Genomic DNA, 16,355 nt, shown 5'->3' with positions numbered 1-16,355 from the left:
AATAAAATTAAAAATAAATTTTATTTGCGAACCAAATTTTTATTGTTTTTAAGAAATAAGAGTAATTCCAATTACAATATTTCTGCAAGAGGTCAAAATAAAATATGTGCTTGTTCATCTGTTAGTAATTGTTTATGGAAATATTTAATTCCAAAACTATTTATACATTTGAGCTAAGTAGTCACATAAAGGTTAGACTGAACAAATAAGAATTACTATATTATTGTTTTGTTTAATGTAGGTAATAAATGATATTTATGGACAATTTAATGTGGACAGTATAATTCTAACTGAAAAATTCAGAAAAGTCCTGAATCCACTAAAATTTCATCTCCACTGAAAGTTAAGAATTAGTGCTAAAAATATTCAATATGCTTATCAAAAGGAAAAATGATAAAAAGTAAAATATCTAACACTGTTTAACTCTCTTTAATGTCCGAATTCCAACAGTGTCAAAAAGCAACTCATCTTGATCTGGTGCATAACTCTAATTTCACTTGGAATGACTATGAAAAAAGTTCAAAGACATATCAGCGAGCGCCATAAATAAATTTCAAGCTCTTATCGCCATCAAATCAAAATGAGCTATTTAACTAAAACGAATGTCTCGATGATTAGACAAATACCCACGTATACATCACCAGCATGGGGCAACATTTCAAAAAAAGAAAATGAAGAAAAGCCAAATCAAAATATATTTATACAATAGTGTGAGGAGCACCCAAAAAATTGAAGCGAAAATCAAGCATATTAGGTAAAAAAACACAAAATGAGAGATATTAAGCAAGAAAAACACTAGAAGAATACAGAATAAAATACAAAATGTAATTTATAAAGCGAGTAAATAATTCAACTGTACTTCGCTTTACCAGCTTCTTTTAAAAATGATTCAAAATATTTTCGTTTTGTCAGATTACAAAATATGAAAATAGAAGCGTAAATAAAGAATGGACGCATCATTTAATAGCACGCTTTTGCTGAAGTACAGAAGCGCGTTTGATTTGCTAATTATCTTGGATTGGCCCGAAACTGGATGTGCGAAAGATAATAATATTATACAGGATAATTCAAAGTTTATAATTAATAAGGTTGCATTTTAATTACACAATTTCAATGATTTTAGGGTAAATTATTAACATTTATTGAAAGAAAATTTTATTTAAAAAAAATCTTTATTAAATATTATAAGGTTTTTGGCCATGGATTTGCCCGAATTGGATTTGCGCAAGGTAAAAATATAAATTTAGTTAATAAATTTGTCTTAATAAATGTATTAATAAATATAAAAGGCAATTAACTCAATGATTTAATATAGAATTTAATAACAATAGTTGGAAAATACAAAACAAAAGATATTAAGTAAAAAATAGAAAATAGAAAAAATACAAAATGTAATATATAAAGCGAGTAACGAATTCAAATGTACTTCGTTTTACCGGCTTCTTTTAAAAATGATTCAAAATATTTTCGTAACAAGTTTCACAGATTTCCAAATATGAAAATAGAAGCGTAAATAAAGGATAGACCCATCACTTAATAGCACGTTTTTACTGAAATACAGAAGCGCGTTTGATTTGCTAGTTACCTTGGATTGGCCCGAAACTGGATGTGCGTAAGATAATAATTAATTCAAAAATTTATAATTAATAAGGTTTTGTCGCTACTAGGCCGGGATAACCTAGTTTGTGGGGTGCCGGGCCCATGTCCAAGAATTCGTGGGTTCGGTCCCCGCCGGTCGTTAATGCTGTTGCATGTTAAATCTGTCGAATCCTCCTTGTTCCCATAACAAATCCATACCTCTGGGGGTACTTATCCAGGAGTTTCCTTGACTTCTGAATTGGGTTCAAAATTACAAGGCTATACGGCATTGACCATTAGTAGTCGTAAACCTGTTCAACGGCGGTCATAAAATAAATTTTAAAAAAATTAATAACGTTGTATTTTAATTACACAATCTCAATGATTTCAGGGTAAATTATTAACATTTATTGAAAGAAAATTTTGAAGTGAGGAAAATTGCAAGTTTAGAACGCACTGTGTACCTTTATTTAGAAACTGTGTGTGTGGGAGGGGGGAGGGTATAATGCCCCCTGTTTCGCGAATCCTGCGTTCTCGTTATTAACTCATCACTGCTCAGCGCCTTTCTCTATAAACAGTTCGTTTTTCAAACGGGAAAAAAAATTGCTACCACAATCACACTAATTTCGATATTAGTTACAGTCTTAAAGAAACAAAGCAATCACTATCATTTTAATAAATTTTAGAATATGCAATCATAACATATGAGAATAATTTTCTTCTCCTGTTGCATGTGATGAATGAAATCTTGAACTGATCTCTTTTGCTTTTACATCACTGATTTCAAATCTGCAATCAGTTTCTCTCTACAAAATTCATTGTTTTTCAAAATTCAATAAAAGATTCCTCATCAGTATTTTTTTTAAAAATTGAATCGAGTAAATACTAATTGCTCCCACATATCAACTACGTAGAGAGTTGTTGGTAAAAGGTGATAATACATTTCAGTTTAAAATGAAATGTTTTAATGCAAAATTCTGCAGCTTTTGGAACAACGCTAATTTCAGATTAGAAATCCCCTCACTCGAATTGAGTAAGATCAAATATTTACATAAATTTGAGAAATAAATTTATTCCCCGGTCTAATTATGTGATTATTTCAAATGTAGACAAATACCTATTTAATTAAATATGAATGTAGTGCCACTTTTTTCCCCAATGACACTCTTTTAACATCATGGTAATATAAAAAGTTAACATCACCCTGGTTAACATCAGATTACGAATTTTGCAACAATGTATTATTGTTCTTCCTCTATTGGCATGACAGCTCTTTGTGGGCCAGAGCCTTCCCTGGAACCTTCCTTCATTCTGCTCTTTTCTTTGCGATTGTTCTCCAGTTAGTAATTCCTAGGATTTTGAATCTTCTTCCACACAGTCATGCCATCTGATCTTAGGCCCACTTTTAACTCTAGTTCCCATTGGTTTGTAATTGAAGATCTTGAATTTCAAAGAAAAAGTTTCCATTTGACAGATGTGACCCGCAAACTTTAAGCAACTTACTTTAATGTATGTGCTGATATCAGTTTCCTTGAATAGCCTATATAGCGTCCCCCAAACGGTATTTCTTCCCGGAAATAGCGGTAGTTTTTATATGTTAAAACTAAATGGGTACTTCCTTTTGTCACGTACGTGGTAGCAACTTTCCGAAAAAAATTTAAAAACTGGTAAAAAATTATCAAGAATACAAAATGTTTTGACAAATATTAAAATTCAAAAATATTTCTAAATTATACAGTAAATGGTCTTCCTAAAATTGACGTGAAAGTAAAGCCTACAAAATTTACTTTAACCTCAAGTGACATTTCCCACCGCTTTTTATTTTTTCAGACTGTGGTCATCCTAGGGGGGACGAAATTATGGTTTTAGGTTCTTTAATTCTGAATCAATGACTATTAAAAATATTTTTGTTAACTTTTTTATTGCTACATTGACATCATTTTCCATGTACTGCTACTATTTTTTTCGCCATCAGTGTTTTTTAAAAAATTCAATAAGTTTTATTTTTGTTTCTACCGTAGAGCCATTTATTTAATTTAAATGAATTTGTTTTCTTTGAAATATTGGGTTAAAAAACACAATTAAAATTAATGTAGTTATATACTTTGAAACTGTAACGAATTTATTAAATAAGAATAAAGAAATTCAGATGCTAAATTGTTTAAAAACGAAAATTTCAGCAATTTTTGGAAATCGCGTTAATGCTAGCTAATACATACCATCTTCTTTCCTACAAGCAATGATATCATTTTCGACCAATAGAGTGATCCGGCCACTTTGATATTGAATCGCTTGTCCTCACTGAGGGGAAACCCCCTGACGAAAATAAATAAACACTGAAGAAGGGGCAGAAAGAAGGTGTTATTTGCGATCGCTACGCTTGAATACGCCATCTGGGGAGAAGACCGGTTTTATGTTTTGAATATTTTTTAAATATTTATTCCTCTATGTTTTCTTTTAGAACTATTTTCAGTGCAGTTTTCAGTTCCATACAGTTTCCTAACATAAAAGTGTTTTAATCTATTTGAAAATAAAGAGAGAAACTGTGACCTTCTCCTTTGACTCTCCACACGCTTATGCGAAAGCATGCGAAGTTTTGCCATATACAGAGAGTTCTGCTCTACGTCGCCTATAGCGATCACCAATAGTTTCGTTGACAGGAGTTGGATAGTAGGAATTTAGTGACTGGACAGAATCTAATATTATCTTCTAATTTATCGGAATGTGCAGTGAGCAAAGCAAAAACGGAAAACCTTGAACAACTTTGGATCTAATGATAGGATCTTTACGTTCTACGACAGAATCTTAATCGACAGAATCTAAAAGAATTATTTCTGGATAAACAAATTGTATAATTCTGTGTAAAAAATTTTCCATTCGCACAAAAAGTTCTTGAGATATACCGAAATATGCAAAAAATTAATTTAACATTAAGGAGTTCAATTTTTAGACCGCTGTCCTAGACAAACTATGGGGACCATATTTCAAAGATTGCGGCTATCCCTTTTATCTGTCGAAAATAGCGAATATCCCTATATTACGAATTCCGAACCTGTCGAAAATAAGGCATGTTTATCCAGAGAGTCTGATTTCGTAACTTAAATATCGTCTGCAATAATTAATTTATTATTTTATTACTAATTAGTAGAGCCCGGATTTTGATGACCTAAAAAACCTCAATTAATGCCCTTAAAAAGTGCAAAAAATGCCCTTATGAACTGCAAAAATACCCTTAAAAGTGCAAAAAATGCCCTTAAAAGGCGAAAATTGCGCTAAAAATGCCTTATGACATGACTTAAATAGAAGTAAAAATATTGAACTAAAACAATGTTTTACTCTTTAAAATTATTATGAGTCGTTTCAAAAAATATAAAGCAATGCAATACTTGTTCTACGTTCATTAAAGTTTGACAAATATGTTTTATATCCAAAAATAACAAAAAAAAAGGAAAATATATTGACTCCAAAACATTTTCATTTTGTATAGAAACTTAAATGAATATAACAACTTCCATCTCATAATATTACTAAATATCAGAATTACAGTGGATTAATACAGAGATGCTAACTGCTCCGGAAACGCCATACACGCTACCACCATATTTTGGGAGTCAGAAAACTGAATCCATCAAAAAAAGGGTATATTTATTCAGAGATAGTACATTTTTATTTTGTATATATATATATATATATATATATATATATATATATATATATATATATATATATATATATATATATATATATATATATATATATATATATATATATATAGAGAGAGAGAGAGAGAGAGAGAGAGATAGAGAGAGAGATTATTTTATTATTTTATTCTATACTATTTATATTATTAATATATATTTTTGTAATACTATTTATTATATATTTTTATTTGATTTAATAATGGTCGAAAAAATTTTAAACTGAAAGGCATAAAATTTTTTTCATAATTTTAAAGAATAATTAATATTTTACATAAATAGTGAATCTGAACGAAATCGGTCGAATAGTTTCTGAGAAACTAAATTTTGAAGATTTGACTTGTTTAAATTCAATTTCTCAAGAACTTTTCAACCGATTAAGATTTGTATTTTGCAATGTGAAATTATATTCTTTAAAATGATGCCAAAAATTGTATACCTTACAATTTAAAGTTTTTCGACCATTAATAAGTAAAATAATAAAAATTAATAAATATTTACTAGAAATTGTATCTTGCATTGAATAGTCTTCGGATTTTTATAATTGTGTGCAAACATTTTTCAATTCGCTTTAAAAGTTCTAGAAATACGGCAAAATACGCAAAAAGTAAAATTAGCATTTAGGGATCCAAAGTTTGGAGCACTTTTCTGACCGAACTATTGGGATCATAATTCCCAGATTGCGGCTAGCTTCTATATTACGGAGATCGGAGATCTAAATGCGTCGAAAAAAAGGAATGTTTATTAAGACAAAGTACGTTTTTGTGTCTGATTCCATAACTTAAAATATCGTCTGCACTTATTAATTAGGATATTTGAGTTCACCCATTGGAGCCATTAAGATTGAGTCCTAGAACGTGAAGATCTGATCATTAGATCAAAAGTAAATCAGGGTGGATTGTTTTTTTTTCTTTGAGCACTGTATATTAGCTTTCTTACCACCACAAATATTTTCTTTTAAAAACACGGTTATTGCGTAGTAGTTGAAAGTTGTACGTTAATCTAGAATGCACACATTTCTAATAGTCTCAGCAAGGCTGAAGACGCTTTTCTGGCCTCAAACTCATCCTTAATCAAAAGTCCAAATTGGCATTCAAAGCGAAAAGATGACTTTACTTACAAAACATTCATCCCATCATGAGCAATGCCACTCCAGCATGGGGTAAAACGACCAAAACTCAGAGGAAACGCCTCGAGGTGGCACAGAATAAATTCCTGATGAGGATCACGGAAGTCCCCAGATTCATGAGAATAAAGAACTTGAGGAAAGACCTCAAAGTTAATATCATTAACGAGTACATCACGCAGCTAAGTTCAACCTTTTTAAAGATGCCCTTAGATGTGAGAAATGCAACTACAAAAAGATTTTTCAGTTAATCGGGGAAAATATCAAATTCAATCCGTCAACTGCGTTCCTCTTATCGGATCGAATACTATCGAAACAATTCAGCAAGTAGCTGAAATCTTGCAATATAAATAATTTTTACGGATAATTTCTTTATTTTAATTTCTATATTGGCGGAGACATCTCCCTGTGCACCATTGAACAACCTCGCATGGCTGGAACTGAGATAAATAATTCATAGGCATAGGAAGCTGTACCTAGAATATTTTATGATTAAATTCGTTTTGAAATATTTTTATTTATTTATTTCAATTGCACTTTATTCAATAGCTGAAGGAAAATGAAATATTTATTGTTTACACAAGTCTGCAAATGTATCGAAAAATATTATTGAAGCCGAACCACTTTATTAGTAAACTATAACATCGAACTTTAACCATTTGATAAATTTTATTAGTTCATTCAGTGGGAGCATAAAATTCAAAGCATTTAAATCCATGCATAGATAAAATAATAAAGGAAAAATTTATTGCGTATAATTTAAATTTATAGTTAATATATCGAATCCGTAAAATATTTTACGATAATTGAAAAAGATGTGTCTGCAAATACGATACTTCTTGTTTCATTTTATTTATTTATTTATTTGCCTGTCTCAGTATAAAAAGGAGTGCTTTTCTCCGAAACACACATTGAATCCTATTTCACAGTTTCAATATGAATTCCAAACTTTGCTTAGTCATTGTTGTATTTGCCATGTTGGCCCTTCTAGGTAAGTTTCCATTCTTTGAAAACAATATTTTATAATTTTTCAATGCGATATAACCTATTATCAATTATTTCGCCAAAAAAGATATCTAGTTATCGATCCATCAATGAGCCGTGGTGGTTCAGAGGACATAGCGTTTGCCTCCCCATAAGGTGACCCAGGTTTAAATCCCAACGATGGTTGGTCGATACGAATTCCGCACCAGACCTTGCGCCGACCACATTGACAAAAAACATCCTAAGTAGTAGACGGATCATGGGTTAAAGTCCCCTTCCCATGAGGCTAACCGTGCTTTTCCTCTCCATGTAACGCAAATGCGGGTTATTTTTTATCAAAAATAAACTCCACTAAGGCAAAACCTGATTTTATATTTATATATATATATATATATATATATATATATATATATATATATATATATATATATATATATATATATATATATATATATATATATATATAATAAATAAATAAATAAATACAAGAAAACACTAAGAAACAAATCACTTCAGCAGTGCAGTAAGAACGACACTTTAAAACGCTCTTGTTACACTCAATTTGCGCTTTTGTTTTCATCTTTTGTTTTCATATTTTGTAATCTGGCAATCTTTCTGCGAAAACATTTTAAAATCATTCTTGAAAAATATCCGTCCATGTAAGTTGTTATGATTTTGCTACTCGCTTTATAGTCCCCCCTTTTTAATGTTTTTTCTATTTATTTTATTTTATTATCTGTTTTTACATGTTTTTTTTTACTTTTTATGATCTATTTTATTTGTGGTTATTTTGTAAAAAAAATTTTTGAGTGCTCCTCACACTATTACATTAATATATTTTGCTTTGGCTTTATTGATACAATATCAAAAAGCACTCTGTTTTACGGATATAATCGTGTGGGCTGAAGAAAAGATTATATCTTTTTTTTCCGGCTTTTTTCCGGTTTTTTAATAAACACTTCATTTTTTTCTTTTCTTAATAAAATGTTGTTTGTTATTTTTTTTACTTATTATTTCCCACCCCCCTTTTTTTCATATGTCTATAATTTTTCTTTGTTTTATTCTTCATTTTGAACTTATATATATATATATATATATATATATATATATATATATATATATATATATATATATATATATATATATATATATCGTTCTTTCACAAAGTGCCGTAACTCTCAATATGTCAATTAAAAGATTATTTTCCGAAATTAATGGGTAGTAATTCTTAGGAAAATACTCATAAACCCAAATCTCATAAGAAAATCCCAAAAATTCCCCATAATATAAATGACATCATATTTTGGAACGAATCAATTTCCCGTTGATTAAGTTCAGGATATTCTTGCAACCAATTCCCTTTCAGAATCTAGCATCTTAAATTTAAACAAATAATATTACAATTAAACCATATTTTAGTATTAGCATTTACAATTGAACCAACTTCGCATTATAACATTAGTGCTTGAATTAGAATGGGTAGAGAAAGAGACTTACTAAGTTTATAAATGATTTAATTTCGGTATCTGCCTAGAGTTAGACTCGCTTTGATTGTTCTCTTAACTTTTTCCTTCGGTTGTTTTTACATCATTACTTTTAGCGTGATAAAAAGTTACACATTTGTGGAAATGTCAAATTTTTGTTAATGAATTCAAAAGTTATAGGTGTTTTCGAGTTAATCCCATGAGGGAGTTAATTCCATGATGTGGATGATATTATAAGATTTTAACCAAATTTTTTATTTGAATTACTCTATCCTTATTTAAGTCACTATTTGCCGATGGAGATTTCCCACAGTAGTTTTATTTAATCGAAGACTTTGAAATGCTCTAGAAATCTAATTTTAGCCTTTTCTCGCGATTTCAATTTTCAGTGACTATATGCGTCACAATAGCAACAACCATCGAAAATGAGCTGCTTTTTCACGACGTTACTGCTAGCAAAACTACGGCCCAAACCCCAAGATCCTGATTGGGGAAACCTTTCTCTTAAAGATTTCATCATAACATGTTAAATGAAACTTATAAGAATCCAACTTGGCCTCGACTACGGAAAAAAAACTAGTTTTTTTTTCTATATAACTACTTGTTTTTCTTTTTAATCAATGTATTTAGTTTTAATATAAACTTTCAAAATATATCACTCGATATAAAACAAAAATATAGCTAACAATTTTTTCATCTGATAGTATGTTTTAAGAATTATTTAATTTTTTAAAAGAGTTAACGAGCTATTAATTACTCAATAGTATGTTTTGCAATGAATTATTTTAATAAAAAGATAGCGAGTTATTTATTAAAATAAGATGTTTACTAAAAATCATGTCATAAAAACATACCTAGCTAGCTAGCTAGTTATGTTTTTAAAAAAAAGGATTATAGCTCTGTTAAATATTTTATTAAATAGTATACTAAATCATTATATAATTTATCAAAAGCTACTGATATTGATAATCACATCAAAGAATTTTTTTTTTCACTTTCTGGTTGAGATTCTCTGAAAATTGTAAGAATATAACTAATAATTTTACAACTGTAAGCAGGAACTACGTTGACTCTGCTATGCTAACTCTTTTTTCAAATAAAATCTTTCATAAAATCTTAAATAAGAACTTTTTATTTCAAATATTTATGTACAGTGGTGATCAAAGTCATCAAAAACTAATTTTATTAAAATAGGGATAAAAATATTTTTGCAAATAATTCATTGCCATTTAAGAATGAAAGATTGTATTAAATTTAGGGAGACATTTTGATGCTTAGAGAATAAATCATCAATCGAAAGAAAAAAAACTCTGTCAGGATTTCTATTTCCGACGACAGATGCAATCGCAAAAGAATGCATCATAAAAGATACAGACTCAACAGATTCAGTTTTTTACACTGTAAAATGTATGAATAGGGGAGAGTGGGGTCAATTGTAACAGGGTACGATTGTAACAAAGCAAAAATTTCGAGCGTCGGGCTCTAGGTTTGGTTCGCACAAGGTTTATTTAATAAATCTACATGTACACCTCTGCTGGCAACCATTTTTATGTACTTTTGAAAGAGTTACATCACAAAAGATATTTTCACTCTACGTAAGTACTTTTTTTGGTACTAGAATACTATATTGTAGCAAAGTAATTTTAATTAAACAAATAAAAATTATTAACCGAATATGTAAGTGGACACCTTAATTAACATTTCAATAAAAAAATATTAGTTTTGTTAATTAACTATCATTGTTTTTAACAAATGAAGCTGAAATGGCGTCTTGGGGATGATTGTAACAATAAGTAAAGGGACGATTGTAACAGCTGAAAATAAAAAATCTTATGTTTACAAACCATTACTTAACTCTTTAAGAACCACCATTAGTTTCCTATATCATTTATATTATGTTGCATGTGCATTATTTTATTTGTCACCTTTCACAGCATGAATTAAAATGTTTAGCCCCTTAAAGTTAAAAGTTTAACCCTTTAGGTCTCTGCTCACTATTATTTTTACTCCTTAAATATCACTACTATTTTGATCAATCAAAAAATATATCACAATTATGATAATATGTATAAATAACTATGTTTCAGTTGAATTTATGAACTGTTACAATTGACCCCGTAAGTGAGGACAATTGTAACAAGTGCACGACTGACAAAAATTGTTAATAACTAATATAATAATATTTAAAATAAGGTTGTTTTTTTTTTTCTAGTAGAGGATAGTCTACTTTACTTGTCTGTCAATTAATACTAATAATATATTGGATTTTTTATTAGTTAAAAATAGTTAAGTAAAAAATGTTACAATTGACCCCACTCTCCCCTACTCTTAATAAGCAACTTGTGAAAAAAAAAGGCAGTATTAGAAAGAAAGAGAATTCGATACGAAACCGTTATAGCTTATTTAAAAAATAAACTAGAGCATAAAAATAAGCGGAAAAATAAAAAAAAAGCAAGGTGAAATTTGATAATAAAAAAAAGCTTGGAAATTCTTAAAAATTAGTGAAGCATCAAAGGCTAAACGGGGAAAGAAAAAAGATAAGATTAAGAAAAAATGAAGGTAGCAAAAATGAAATGAACAACGTCTTAAGTACGAATTCCTCACTCGGATGGCATTGACCACAGTGCTGATTCAAAATATCCTCAATGGTAGACTGATCATGGGTTAAAGTCTCCTTGCCGTCTGGCCAACCGTGGGATGTTTTCGTGGTTTTCCTCTCCATGCCACGCAAATTCGGGTTAGTTCCCTCAAAAAGTCCTCCACGAAGACAAATTTCTCTCTATACTTGAACCAGGAGTTCCCTTGTTTTCTAAATTGGATTCAAAGTTTCGCTTCTGAAATAGACACAACTTTGATTCAAGAGAATTTTAATCCCTCAAACAAATGCTGGGATTAAGGAAGGGACAAAAGGAAAACATGCCGTTTTTTATGGTAACTTTTTCATGGTAACTTGGTAACTTGAACTGCCAACCCAATTTTGAGTTTACGACTACCAGTGTTCAATTCTGTAGCATTTCAATTTTGAACCTAATCCAGAAGACAAGGGAACGCGTGGATCAAGTAGTGGGAGAAACTCGCCCTCGTGGGGAACTTTTTGGTGGAACTAACCCGCATTTCGTTTACATGGAGAGAAAAATCAAGAAAGCTTTCCATGGTTAGCTTGACGGCAAGGGTACCCGTGCTTACTGAGAATATTTTACATCAGCATTGTGGTCGGTGCGATCCGAGTACGTAATTCGAATCGATCAGCCACCGCTGGGATTAAAACCAGGCTCACCTCATTGGAAGGCTAATGTTCTGTACCCTGAGCCACCGTGTCTGAACTTAAATTGGATGACAAGTTTTTTTTAATTTCCAAAACTTTGACCATGTATTTACAAAGATAAATTTTTTTTTTCTTTTTTCCTAGCTCCAACAATGGCCGGTAAGAAAAATACTATTTCCCATAAATTTTTAATATTTCTTTTTGATTCTATAAATTATTATACGTAAGCATCAATAATGAAATTTAATGAAGTAATAACTTTTCTATGTATTTTTTACAGATCCGCAGTTGGGAATTTTGGGAAGTAAGTATTGTAAAGTGGAAACTATTGAGCAATAAAAAATTTACAATGCAAAATTAAAATTTATGACGTTAATGTTAAAATTAAAATGCTCGAAAGAAGTAAACTTATGAAAAATTAAGATATCACAAAAAAAGTTTTTTTTCCAGTGTTTTGTTTCTCAGATAAATATCCTCAATGTGCTTTTTCGTAATAAATCACCGAACTACTTGTACCCCGGAAAAAGCTGCTTGTAAGACCCTGATCTACCGAGAGTTTTTTCAAATATAACATGTAAGACTGTTTTTTATTTGGGAAAAAATAAACAATAGTGGATAATTATAGTTAGAAACAATATTTTCGACAGGTAACCGATGATTTCCGAGAGGATACATTTTTTCTGTCAATTTAATTGTGTAACCCGCTCTTTTCCCACTCATGATTTCCTTTCGGCTTTTCTGTGATGTTTGATTGCTTATTGAGATCTAAGTTAGCAGATGACATTAGTTATCGATATTTCTGCGAAATTTACAAGCATGTTTTGCGGCATTTTGCGAACTTTTTACTAAGTCTGCTGTTTGTTGCTCGAAAACAAAAACTGAAGCTAAATTTCGCCGAAAACAATCGATAAGAAATGAGAATTTGATGCAAAGATTTCAATGCAGGTCTCTGTTTCAAGACTCTCTGATGTTTTGCAATTTGATAACATGTCTGTGTACAGTCCCTGGATTTCATGTAAAATCTTAATTATCGGATAATACTATACATCCTTATTGTTTTTAAGCGGCTGAAACTGGTTTACACTTGTGTAAGTTCGTGTATCAATGGGTTAACATTGTAATGCAAACTGATTTACACTTGTGTAAGTTCGTGTATCAATGGGTTAACATTGTAATGCAAACTGATTTACACTTGTGTAAGTTCGTGTATCAATGGGTTAACATTGTAATGCAAACTGATTTACACTTGTGTAAGTTCGTGTATCAATGGGTTAACATTGTAATGCAAACTGATTTACACTTGTGTAAGTTCGTGTATCAATGGGTTAACATTGTAATGCAAACTGATTTACACTTGTGTAAGTTCGTGTATCAATGGGTTAACATTGTAATGCAAACTGATTTACACTTGTGCAAGTTCGTGTATCAATGGGTTAACATTGTAATGCAAACTGATTTACACTTGTGTAAGTTCGTGTATCAATGGATTAACATTGTAATGCAAACTGATTTACACTTGTGTAAGTTCGTGTATCAATGGGTTAACATTGTAATGCAAACTGATTTACACTTGTGTAAGTTCGTGTATCAATGGGTTAACATTGTAATGCAAACTGATTTACACTTGTGTAAGTTCGTGTATCAATGGGTTAACATTGTAATGCAAACTGATTTACACTTGTGTAAGTTCGTGTATCAATGGGTTAACATTGTAATGCAAACTGATTTACACTTGTGTAAGTTCGTGTATCAATGGGTTAACATTGTAATGCAAACTGATTTACACTTGTGTAAGTTCGTGTATCAATGGATTAACATTGTAATGCAAACTGATTTACACTTGTGTAAGTTCGTGTATCAATGGGTTAACATTGTAATGCAAACTGATTTACACTTGTGTAAGTTCGTGTATCAATGGGTTAACATTGTAATGCAAACTGATTTACACTTGTGTAAGTTCGTGTATCAATGGGTTAACATTGTAATGCAAACTGATTTACACTTGTGTAAGTTCGTGTATCAATGGGTTAACATTGTAATGCAAACTGATTTACACTTGTGTAAGTTCGTGTATCAATGGGTTAACATTGTAATGCAAACTGATTTACACTTGTGTAAGTTCGTGTATCAATGGGTTAACATTGTAATGCAAACTGATTTACACTTGTGCAAGTTCGTGTATCAATGGGTTAACATTGTAATGCAAACTGATTTACACTTGTGTAAGTTCGTGTATCAATGGATTAACATTGTAATGCAAACTGATTTACACTTGTGTAAGTTCGTGTATCAATGGGTTAACATTGTAATGCAAACTGATTTACACTTGTGTAAGTTCGTGTATTAATGGGTTAACATTGTAATGCAAACTGATTTACACTTGTGTAAGTTCGTGTATTAATGGGTTAACATTGTAATGCAAACTGATTTACACTTGTGTAAGTTCGTGTATCAATGGGTTAACATTGTAATGCAAACTGATTTACACTTGTGTAAGTTCGTGTATCAATGGGTTAACATTGTAATGCAAACTGATTTACACTTGTGTAAGTTCGTGTATTAATGGGTTAACATTGTAATGCAAACTGATTTACACTTGTGTAAGTTAACATTGTAATGCAAACTGATTTACACTTGTGTAAGTTCGTGTATTAATGGGTTAACATTGTAATGCAAACTGATTTACACTTGTGTAAGTTCGCGTATCAATGGGTTAACATTGTAATGCAAACTGATTTACACTTGTGTAAGTTCGTGTATCAATGGGTTAACATTGTAATGCAAAACGTAAAAAATAAATACAAATAGGAAGCATATAAAAAAAATCTCTTGATTAAAACCCATAGCATGTTTGTTGAAATATAAAAGTATTGCATATAAACTCTTGCAAAACAGGCAAGTATTAAAACACTACAGCGCGCCTAATAATTTGGTTTAATTATTATAATATACTAATATATTACGTGATATAATAAATATTCTTTATTCATATAATATATCATCTAATCGTCGAATTTATATTATATATTGTCTAATTTAACCAATTGATGCGCAAACTTAAGCAAGTGCAAACCGGTTTCAGTCGTGTAAAAAGCACAAAGCTGCATAGTATCACCTGATAATTAAGATTTTACATAAAATTTTATGGTGCATCTAATAATTTGGCCAGAGACTGTACATACATATGAAAATAAACTAAGGATCCATCTCATAACGGTAAATAGAAATAGTGGTGACCTGATGCTGACGTCGTTAAAATCAGAGACAGCTAGAAAATAATATCATGTTAACGAGAAACTGAGTTTAGGCAAACTTTTTCAATTGAGAACGGTCGTCAAAACAAGAGGCCCCCATGATTGTAGTGTACCTTTTTTAAATATTTAATTTTGTCTTTTTTTAGACACCCCCCCCCCTTTTCTATTATTTTATAAATGTTTCGCTCATGTTCCCCATTTTCTTTCCTCTTTTATCTTTTTCTCCATCATTTTCATCTTTTGCTTTTGTTTTTATCCATCTTTCCGTTGTTCTCTATTAAACGTCTTTCTTACTTTAGTCATTTTTTAATAATATTCCCCCCCCCCTTTTTTTTAAATATTTTGTAACGTTTTCTTATGCTTTAAACGATAAAACAATTTTTTCATCTCTTCTGTTCTCTTTCGTCGAAATTAATTTTCCTAGCTATTTATAAAAATTCATTATGTAACTTGCATGAATATTTTTCAGTGATAAAGGAGGGCGCTGATCAAGTACTAAGCATGGCAGGACTGCACAACGATGATACAGAGGATGTACAAACTCTTCGCGCCCGAAGAGGTTAGACTGCCACTGTTTAACTGAACTGTGTTCGTATTGCTCTCAAAAATCAATCTGGATATTGCTGTTAGATAAATTATAACTCCTGTAGTAATATTGGTATTTTGTTGTTGAAAAAAAATTTGCAGAATGATACAAAATAATATGTTTATTAATATATTAAATATTAAAACTAAATATATTAAAACTGTGTACTTCATTATTTAAATAAAAACTTAAGTGATATCTGAAAATTATTAAAATCTGTTGCATTGCTTATCTCAAAGTGTTATGCTGTTTCATTTTCATTTAGAATTATTCATCCTATTTAAAACTTATTTTTTTTAAAAACCATTTAAAAAGAGTAGGTGACCCGGATTCGATCCCAGCAATGTCTGGTCGTTACGAATTTCGCATCCGGCTTGCAC

The 16,355-nt window shown here is 30.4% G+C and overlaps 1 long non-coding RNA gene across 1 annotated transcript; it reads left to right on the top strand.

Moving 5' to 3' along the window:
• Positions 1-7,266: 7,266 nt before the first annotated feature.
• LOC147805275 (uncharacterized) lies at positions 7,267-16,135 on the top strand. The gene is made up of 4 exons (XR_015428630.1): positions 7,267-7,393; positions 12,280-12,294; positions 12,416-12,439; positions 15,859-16,135. It is a non-coding gene; the product is annotated as an uncharacterized LOC147805275 (long non-coding RNA).
• Positions 16,136-16,355: the final 220 nt, after the last annotated feature.

Source organism: Parasteatoda tepidariorum, chromosome 8 (assembly GCF_982258835.1).
Source record: "Parasteatoda tepidariorum strain Cologne lab strain chromosome 8, Ptep-v5.0, whole genome shotgun sequence".
Classification (NCBI taxonomy): domain Eukaryota; kingdom Metazoa; phylum Arthropoda; class Arachnida; order Araneae; family Theridiidae; genus Parasteatoda; species Parasteatoda tepidariorum.
This window is presented reverse-complemented; position numbering and strand designations above follow the sequence as displayed.